Here is a 9,842-nt window from a genome sequence, read left to right as displayed (position 1 = left end):
AGGCCTGGGGGTCAGAAGGACCTGAGTTCTAGTCCTAACTCTGCCACTTGTCTGCTGGGTGACCTTAGGCAAGTCACTTCGCTTCTCTGTGCCTCAGTTACCTCATCTGTAAAATGGGGATTAAGACTGTGAGCACCATGTGGGGCACCTCACGCACTGGCTTGAAAGCAGTCAATCACCTTGCCCCCTCTTCCCTCACCTTGCTACTCTCCTATTACAACCCAGCCTGCACACTTCGCTCCTCTAATGCCAGCCTTCTCATTGTGCCTTGATCTCATCTATCTCCCCGCAGACCCCTTGCCCACATCCTGCCTCTGGCCTGGAAGCCCCCTCCCTCCTCAAATCCTCCAGACAATTGCTCTTTCTCCCTTCAAAGCCTTATTGAGGACACATCCCTTCCAAAGTAGCCTTCCCTGACTAGGCCCCCCTTTTCCTCTTCTCCCGCTCCCTTCTGTATCACCCTGACTTGCTCCCTTTGTTCATCCCTCTTCCCAGCACCACAGCATTTATGAAGTAATAATAATAATGATGATGATGGTATTTAACCGCTTACTATGTGCCAGGCACTACTAAGTGCTAGACCTGTATTTGTAGGTGCTGCTTTTTACTACCAAAGCGCCTTACATTATTTATTTACTCCTCACAACAACCCTGCGAGGTAGGGTTCAGGTATTATTACCCCCAACTTCATCATCAATTGTATTTATTGAGCACTTACTGTGTGCAGAGCACTGTACTAAGCGCTTGGGAATTACAAGTTGGCAACTTGCCACTGGGGAAACAGAGGCATGGGGAGGTTAAGTGACTTGCTCAAAGCAACACAGGGAATGGGTGTCAGAGCAAGGACTCGAACACAGGACCTCCGGCTTTCAGGCCCGCAGCTCTTCCGTTGCGCCATATCTGTAAATTTATTTATACTAACATCCGTCCCCCCCCCTAGACTCTAAGTTCGTTGTGAGCGAGGAATGTGTCCGTTTATTGCATTGTACACTCCCAAGTGCTTAATACAGTGCTCTGCTCAATAATTGTGACTGAGTGAACATGGACTGTGTCCAACTTGAGTACCTTGTTCCTAGCCCAGTGCTTAGAACAGTGTCTAGCACATAGTAAATGCTTAACAAATACCATAAGAAAAGAGAATCAGAAGAGAAGGGCGCTGATCGCATTTCTAGAAAAAGGGAGTGATCTATAATGTCAAAGGCAGGTGAGTGGTTGAGGTGGTTTATAATAGTGTGTTAGATCTGGCAAGGAGGAGGGCACAGTTCTCAGTGGAGTGAAAGTGTCAGAAACCAGATTGCAGAGTGTCAGGAATGGAGGTGGATGAGGGGAAGTGGAGACAGCAGGCGTATGCAACCCGGTTGAAGAGTTTGATCCGAAATGGAAGCAGGAAGGTAGTGTGATAGCTGGAAGGTGAAGTGGGATCTAGAGAAGGTTTCTCTAACGGGAGATGTGAGCGTGTTTGAAAGCAGAGGGTAAGGAGCCTGCAGAATAAATGCCTGAAAATGACCAGTAAGGCAAGAAAAGTGGGCGCAAAGTTTAAAAGATGAGAAGAGAGGCACAAGTAGAGGAAAAGATCTTTATTATTATTTTGTCAGCAGGCAAGAGATCTCTTGAGACAATGTAGGGAATGTGAGAAATTGGGAGGTGTGGAGCAGACTTTAGGGAGCTTACATTTGACAGGTTTCAATTTTTGTCAACAAAGTGTACATAGTGTTATCATGGACAAGAATGGGTTACATAGGGGCACTGGGGGCTTCAGGAGGGAATTCAAGGTCTGGAATAATTGGTGGAGGCAATCAATCAATCGTATTTATTGAGCGCTTACTGTGTGCAGAGCACTGTACTAAGCGCTTGGGAAGTAGAAGTTGGCAACATATAGAGACAGTCCCTACCCAACAGTGGGCTCACAGTCTAAGTGGGCATGGTCACTGAGGGAGGAGAATTTATGTTGCTAAATAATAATAGCAATAATAGTGGTATTTGTTAAGTGCTTACTATGTGCCAAGCACTGTTCTGAAGAGGGCAGTGTTAAAGCAAATAAGGATAAATTTAAAACGGCTGAAGTTGGCCTGGTGATTGGATTTCCGCCAACAACGCTCCGTAGTGTGATTACCGGGGTAGAGGACGTAGACTTGGAAGCGATCTAGAGCTTAGTGGTACAAGACTGATGGAGGAATGAGGGGTGGGGAGAGAGTTGTTAAATGGAGGAGGCAGTGTTGAGAACATGGGTTTATACATCAGGAGAGGGGAGGTTTCGAAGGCAGTCCAGACGGGCATGATGGCTTGACATAGGTGGAGGGGATTTAAGGATTAGAGAGGCCTCAGAGGTGGCGGTGAAGGGGAGAGCGTGTGGTGAGATGGCAGGTTTAGAAAGCCATTGTTGGAGAAGGGTCATTCAGAGGAAGCGTGGTCATAAATGATACAAAGGTTTTAATAATTATGGTATTTTTCAAGCGCTTACTATGTACCAAGCACTATTCTAAGCGCTGGGGTTGATACAAGGTAATCAGCTTGGACAGAGTCCCCGTCCCAGATAGGGCTCACAGTCTTATCCCCATTTTACATATGAGGGAACTGAAGCGCAGGGAAGTTAGGTGACTTGCCCAAGTTCACTCAGTACACCAGCGGCGAAGCTGGGATTAGAACCCGCATCCTCTGAATCCCAAACCTGTGCTTTTGCCACTAGACCATGCTGGGATCCAGGAAATTGGTGTGTGGGTAAAGTGGGGTACATGGGGGTTTTGGGGGACATCCTCTGGTGTCCTGTATATATGTTTGTACATATTTATTACTCTATTTATTTTACTTGTACTTGTCTATTCTATTTTATTTTGTTAGTATGTTTGGTTTTGTTCTCTGTCTCCCCCTTTTAGACTGTGAGCCCACTGTTGGGTAGGGTCTGTCTCTATATGTTGCCAACTTGTACTTCCCAAGCACTTAGTACAGTGCTCTGCACACAGTAAGTGCTCAATAAATACGATTGATTGACTGATTGGTGGGGATACTGACGTCCCTGAGGATCAGCGTAGGCGAAAAGAAAGGAGGGAAAGGTATCAGTTGCTGAGTTTCAAGTTTTTTCTTCAGTCTTAGTACAAACCTTGACAAAATTGACTGTCTCGAAGAAACATTTTGTAAACAAAATACGAATATTCCTGTAATTGCAGGAGTCTAAATTAGGGGTCATTAAAATGAACGTAATGTCCTGAACTGTTTCCATAGGTAGATCGGTTCATTCGGAGCAGAATGGCCTAGTGGAAAGGACATGGGATTGGGAGTCAGAGGACGTGGATTCCAATCCCAGCTCCGCCACATGTCTGCTGTGTGACCTTGGTCCAGTCACTTTACTTTTTTATAATGGCATTTATTAAGCACTTACTATGTGCAAAGCACTGTTCTGAGCACTGGACTTATCTGTGCCTCGGTTACCTCATCTGTAAAATGGGGATTAAGGCTGTGAACCCCATGTGGGACGGGGACTGTGTGCAACCTGATTATCTTGTATCTACAGCAGCACTGAGAACAGTGCTTGGCACATAGTAAGCACTTAGATACCATTATTATTATTATTATGTGAACGAAATCCTCATGAAAATCTTTTAATGAAATTCTCACATCTTTATCTTGAAACTTTATCTTGAACATTTTATATTGTGAGCACGAGAGCTGGTGATTTGAACTTTGGGTGCACACTTCCTGCTTTGTGATGTATGACGGACCCTTCTTAGGTTATCTATAAAATTAGGCTCTTGAAAGAGCAAGGAAATGAGTTAGTTATAAATTAATGTCTTTGAGGAGTCAAACTGAAGGGGATTTCTCTTAAATATTTTTTCTTAGCTCTTATGAGGGAAATACTGAAGTAATATTTCAATCCCAAATTAATTATTTTGGCAGTGCCGGAGTGCATCATTCCAATTTTGCCTCTTGGAAACATTTTGAAGGGGTGGGGCTGGTACAGAATGGCTGCTGAGGATCAGTAATAGAAATGGTTACGTTTCACTAGTAATAATTGTGGCATTTAAGTGCCTAGGTTCCAAGCACTGAACTGCTACTAATAATTGTGGCATTTAAGTGCCTAGGTTCCAAGCACTGAACTACGCTCTGGGGAAGAGTCAGTATGAACAGATTGGACATGGTCCCTGTTCTACGTGGCCCTCGCGGTCTAAGGGAAAGGAAGAACAGTCATCTAATCTCCATTTTTACAGATGAGAAAACGGAGGCACGGAGCAGTTGTGACTTGCCCAAAGACATCCAGCAGGTAAGTGGCGGAGCCTGGATTAGGAATCCAGTTCTCCTGACTCCCAACCCCGTGCTCCTTCTCCTTAGACCGTGCTGCTTCTCAAATGCAATCTGGAGTATTTTTGGATGTTAGGGCTCCTTTAGGAATTGCGAAATAACATGACCCTAAAGCAGGTCTATTAAATGTTTATGTGATTCAAGAATTCTAGAGGCAATACTAAAAACCATAGTGAACTGATTTGTGACTCTTACAGCTGGAAAGGACTTGTGGTCATTTAGCCCGTCCCCTCCAACTTCACCCTGGACCACAGACAGACTCATCTCAGCAGGTAATGTTACAAGGGAAAGCCAATGATCTAAACTGAGGTGCCCAATCTTGCCTAGTTGATTTGACTTTTAAGTGCCTCAAAAGAGCCCAGCCCAATCCTGCTTGGTTATATGAACTTTTGTGGCCAGGAAATGTATCTATTTATTGCTATAGTGTACTGTCCCAAGTACTTAGCACAGTTTTTTGCACACAGTAAGTGCTCTATAAATACCAGGGAATGAATGAATGAACTACTCAGGGGCCTAATTAGTGAGGATAATTTGTTCTCTACAATATATTCGATTTTTAGCTTCCTTAAGCAAAATTTCGCAGCCTCCTTGTCTTATTTCCCAGGCTGTTGGTCGTCTCCCAGCTGTTGGGTGTTCTCTGATCACAGCGCTGTTTTATTGCAGAAACTGAGAGAGATCAACTTGCCTGCATCAGATAGAGTATCATAACTTTTCATGCTATTCAGTAGGTCAGTGTAAGACACCCATCTATTGCTATTGATCCACTGCTACAAATGCTACAAATTAGCCTCCTGCGTTGTCGATTTTGATGGTGAAAATGAATGTACAAATCAGTGTCGATTTTTAAAAATTATTTTGTAATTAGAACTTAGAGGGTGTTGGTGCTAATTAATAATAATAATGGCATTTATTAAGCGCTTACTATGTGCAAAGCACTGTTCCAAGCGCTGGGGAGGTTACAAGGTGATCAGGTTGCCCCACGGGGGGCTCACAGTCTTAATCCCCATTTTACAGATGAGGTAACTGAGGCACAGAGAAGTTAAGTGACTTGCCCAAGGTCACACAGCTGACAGTTGGCGGAGCCGAGGTTTGAACCCATGATCTCTGACTCCAAAGCCCGGGCTCTTTCCATTGAGCCACGCTGCTTCTGCAATGTTGATGGGCCACTCCAAATCCCTGTGAATGACCAGTTGGCCAGAACTGTATTTGGGAGTTAATTCTGCTGATAAATGATCTAGAGCAGTTTAGTAAAAGGCACAGAAATGGAACTTCCTTTTCAGTCTTCTGTAATAGAGTTGAATTTATTTCTGCGTCCACAACCCTCTTCACATGATTACACCATCCCCAGGGATTTGACCAGCATTAATCAACTTGCCAAACGGTCAGCTCAATTTAGTTCAATTTAGTCTGTGTCCCCCTTGGTAAATGTGAAGACCACCCAAAAGCCATTGGCAGAACTGACAGTAGAGACCAGTGATCTCGGAATCACAAGCTAAACATTCTTTTTTTATTTTCCAGACCTGCTCAGCAGCTGCCTTACACGGTTTATTTTTTTTCCCCCCTAGGTCTAGAAAGGCAATGTGATATGGGGCGGTTAAAGTAAAATAATTTACCAAATCAGTTCAACAAATACCTCAAAATCAACTCTAAGAAAAATGAGAGTTTTCGGTTTGGGCTGTTAAGTAGGAATCCTTGATAAGACCCTGCTAACAGAAAGTAGTTGCGGAGTAAACCTCTCGCAAGAAGTGTTAACTATATGTAGTATTCGTACAGACGACTGAATTCCAGCTCAAAGATTTTCTGTAGGAGGTAACTAAGTATGTGTATGAACTTGAAACATTTTTAAAGGTTTTATCTGCTGCCCGAAACTTGTTCCAACTTGGATCTGCCACTTGTCTGCTGTTTGATCTTGGGCAAGCCCACTGCACTTCTCTGGGCCTCAGTTACCTCATCTATAAAATGGGGATTCCGACTGTGAGTCTTAATGTGGCACAATGGACTGTGTGCAACTTGATTAGCCTGTGTCTACCCCAGTGCTTAGTACAGTATCTGGAACATAATAAGTGCTTGCCCAGTGCTTAGAACAGTGCCCAGCGCTTAGAACAGTGCTTTGCATATAGGAAGCGCTTAATAAATGCCATCATTATTATTATTATTATTATTATTAACAAATACCATTAAAATAAAGAAAAAAACCCCAACAACCAAAAAAAAAAAAACTTGGATGTGATAATAAAATTAGATGGCTGTGATAATTTGTCAATGAATAACGCAAATATTTAGGTTTTAACTAGAAACAAATACCATAATAATAGTAATCATTATTATTATTATTACGACAGTGGGACTAAATTATAGAAGGCATGCAGGAAACTTGGGTAGGGACCGTCTCTATATGTTTCCCACTTGCACTTCCCAATCGCTCAGTACAGTGCTCTGCACACAGTAAGCACTCAATAAATACAATTGAATGAATGAATGAATGAAACTTGTGTTCTAGTTTCCAACTCTACTACTCGTCAGCTGAGAAAATGATGGTATTTCTTTAAACACATGCTTTATGTCAAGCACTGTACGAAGCACAGTCAGATCGGGCACAGTCCCTGTCCCTCATGGGGCTCACAGTCTAATTTTAAAGATGAGGTAAAAGGCACAGAGAAGTTAAATGACTTGACCGGGGTCACACAGCAGACAAGTGGCAGAACTGAAATTAGAACCCAGGGCCTCTGACCCTTAGGCTATTTCTACTAGGTCGCAGATCTCCTCAGTAAATGCAGTCTGGAGCACTTTTCGAAACTGCAACACATGACCCTAAAATAGATGTATTAAATGTTTATGTGCTTCACAATTTCCAGAGGCCAATAAAAAACTGAAAAAAAGAAACTGATCAGAGACTTTTTAGCCAAATCAATCAATCAATCGTATTTATTGAGCACTTACTTTGTGCAGAGCACTGTACTAAGCGCTTGGGAAGTACAAGTTGGCATCATATAGAGGTCCCTACCCAACAGTGGGCTCACAGTCTAAAAGACTAAAAGTCCAAATCCCCTCCAAAGTCACAGTGGACCACCCAGACAGAAATACTACCCATGTGACTATATGGGCAAGCCACTTAACCATTTTGTACCTCAGTTTCCTCACCTGACAGCATGATGGGAGAGACCAATTCTACACATACAATGGAAACAGGGGAAAAAATAAGGATAAAATCGGTAGCAGCAAAAATACGGAAAGTTTACCTTGAGAGGACAGATATTTCACCCTAGTTCCTGCCAATCAACTGGACAGGGCTCAAATAAGTTAAATGGTGATTATAAAAGGAAAGTCACTTAACTGACGTGAAAGCCTGCTCGTAATTTTGGTGCAAAAAAGCCGCAGCAAGGTAAAATGTAAACATCGAGGAAATGACTAGATTTGTGGAAATTTGATCATAGGCTCTGGAGTTGAAAGGACAGTGAGGATGTCTGAGAAATTGCTCTCTAACAGCTGGGGAGCCTGGTTTTTGTGTTCCTGCCCTCATACTTTCCTCCCTTCAACTTGTTATGTCAAGATGCACATTTTAGGATTGGCTGAGGCAGCTCTGTATTTTCTCGGAGAACTTTCTCAGGTCAAGAAACAACTGGATTTTCGGGGCCCAACCTGGTCTGAGGTGAACCCACAATCCTGGGATTTGGGAGGTTGGCTCACCCTCCTGAACCCCAGCTCGGTCTGGCCGTCTTGTTTAGGGATGGTGGTTCCTTTGAGAGGCTGCTGGGCATCTCTTCTTGCTTGTGCACTGCACTGTATTCCTCTCTAGGCTCCAGCTGATCAATCAATCAATCAATCAATCATATTTATTGAGCGCTTACTGTGTGCAGAGCACTGTACTAAGTGCTTGGGAAGTACAAGTTGGCAACATCTAGAGACAGTCCCTACCCAACAGTGGGCTCACAGTCTAAAAGGGGGAGACAGAGAACAAAACCAAACATACTAACAAAATAAAATAAATAGAATAGATATGTACAAGTAAAATAGAGTAATATGTACAAACATATATACATATATACAGCTGATGTGACAGCACCAGTCACAGCAGCAGCTATTTGTTCTTGTTTCTACTTTTCTCTCTGCTGTGAGACAGGTGAAATAAAGAAAAATTGCAATTTACATTTCGTCTATCCGCTTAGGCTATCAGTGGACAAGTGGAGGGAGGAGAGGAAGGTGGCTCTAGCCTGCTGAACCTGAATCTGTTTGACACTTGTGTTGACTCAACCTTTTTTTTTTATGGTATTTAAGTGCTTACTACGTACCAGACACTGCTTTGAGCACCGGGGGAGATACAAGATAGTCGGGTTGGACACAGTCCCTGTCTCACATGGGACTCCCAGTCTCATCCCCATTCAACAGATGAGGTAACTGAGATCCAGATAAGTGAAGTGACTTATCCAAGGTCACACAGCAGACAAGTGGCGGAACCAGGATTATAACCCAGGTTCTTCTGACTCCCACTATCCACTAGGTCACACTGCTTCTCTACCTTGCCCCATTGGCCCTGGCTTCGTGAAATTTTAAGACTGGATGTGACCCGCCCAGGGCTTTAAGGCTGCATCTCTGGAGGCTTTTACAAAGTGGACTATCCATTTCAGTGTTGCCCCAATTGATCAATAGTATTTATTGAGTATTTGCTGTGTACAGAGCACTGTGCCAAGTGTTGAGGAGGAGATGTAATTTTAGGAGGGCTTTGACTGTGGGGAGAGTGACAGACTGTTGAATAAAACGGGGGAGGGAAATCGAGGCCCGAGGGATGATGTGGGCGAGGGGTCGGTGGTGGGCTAAAGGATATCGAGGTACAGAGAGTAGGTTGGCATTAGAGGAGCAGGGAATGTGGATTGGGCTGTAGTTGGACATCAGGCTGTTTCTGCCCCAGGATAATGGATCATTGCTAGTGCGTGTTGTGCACTGAAGTACTAAATGGTCTTCGGTGATTACAAGAGATAATAGCATAAATAGCCCCAGAAATGGCTTTTAAATAGTGGCCCCAACCTGACTTTAATGAGGCTAATGGCACCGGCTGTCAAGTAGCGTATTCCAGACTACTTTGTCCTACCGTGAGTGGTTCTCCGATCGGGCATGGAATACTTCGGTTTCCCTGGCCCTACTGCCGCAGAATCTCCAGGGTAGCTATTTTCAGGTCTCGAAACGCAGCCTAAATCTTGATGGAGAGGTTTTCTTACCTTGACAAACAGGAGCAAAGGGAGTTGGGTGGAAAAAATTTCTATTGTGCCTCACTACCCGCTTCTGCCTTCCCCACCCGGCTAATCAGTCCTCCTGGGCAGATTTAAAGTACTGATTCATGCCAAGGCCCTGACATGCCTGCAAGAAGGGCTAGGCTCATTTTGATAGGATCCATTATCAGAAAAGTGAGTTTCAGGGCTCTTTTCTTCCATTGTGCCATCAGCGGGTCATATTTCTTTGCTGAACCGTTGCCCAGTTGTAGTTAAGTTATTAAGAATTTTAAAGCTCCTTGTGTGACGCATAGTGCTTTGGAATAATTCGGTTAGTGTGATGTG

Source organism: Tachyglossus aculeatus, chromosome 11 (genome assembly GCF_015852505.1).
Source record: "Tachyglossus aculeatus isolate mTacAcu1 chromosome 11, mTacAcu1.pri, whole genome shotgun sequence".
Lineage (NCBI taxonomy): Eukaryota > Metazoa > Chordata > Mammalia > Monotremata > Tachyglossidae > Tachyglossus > Tachyglossus aculeatus.
This window is presented reverse-complemented; position numbering follows the sequence as displayed.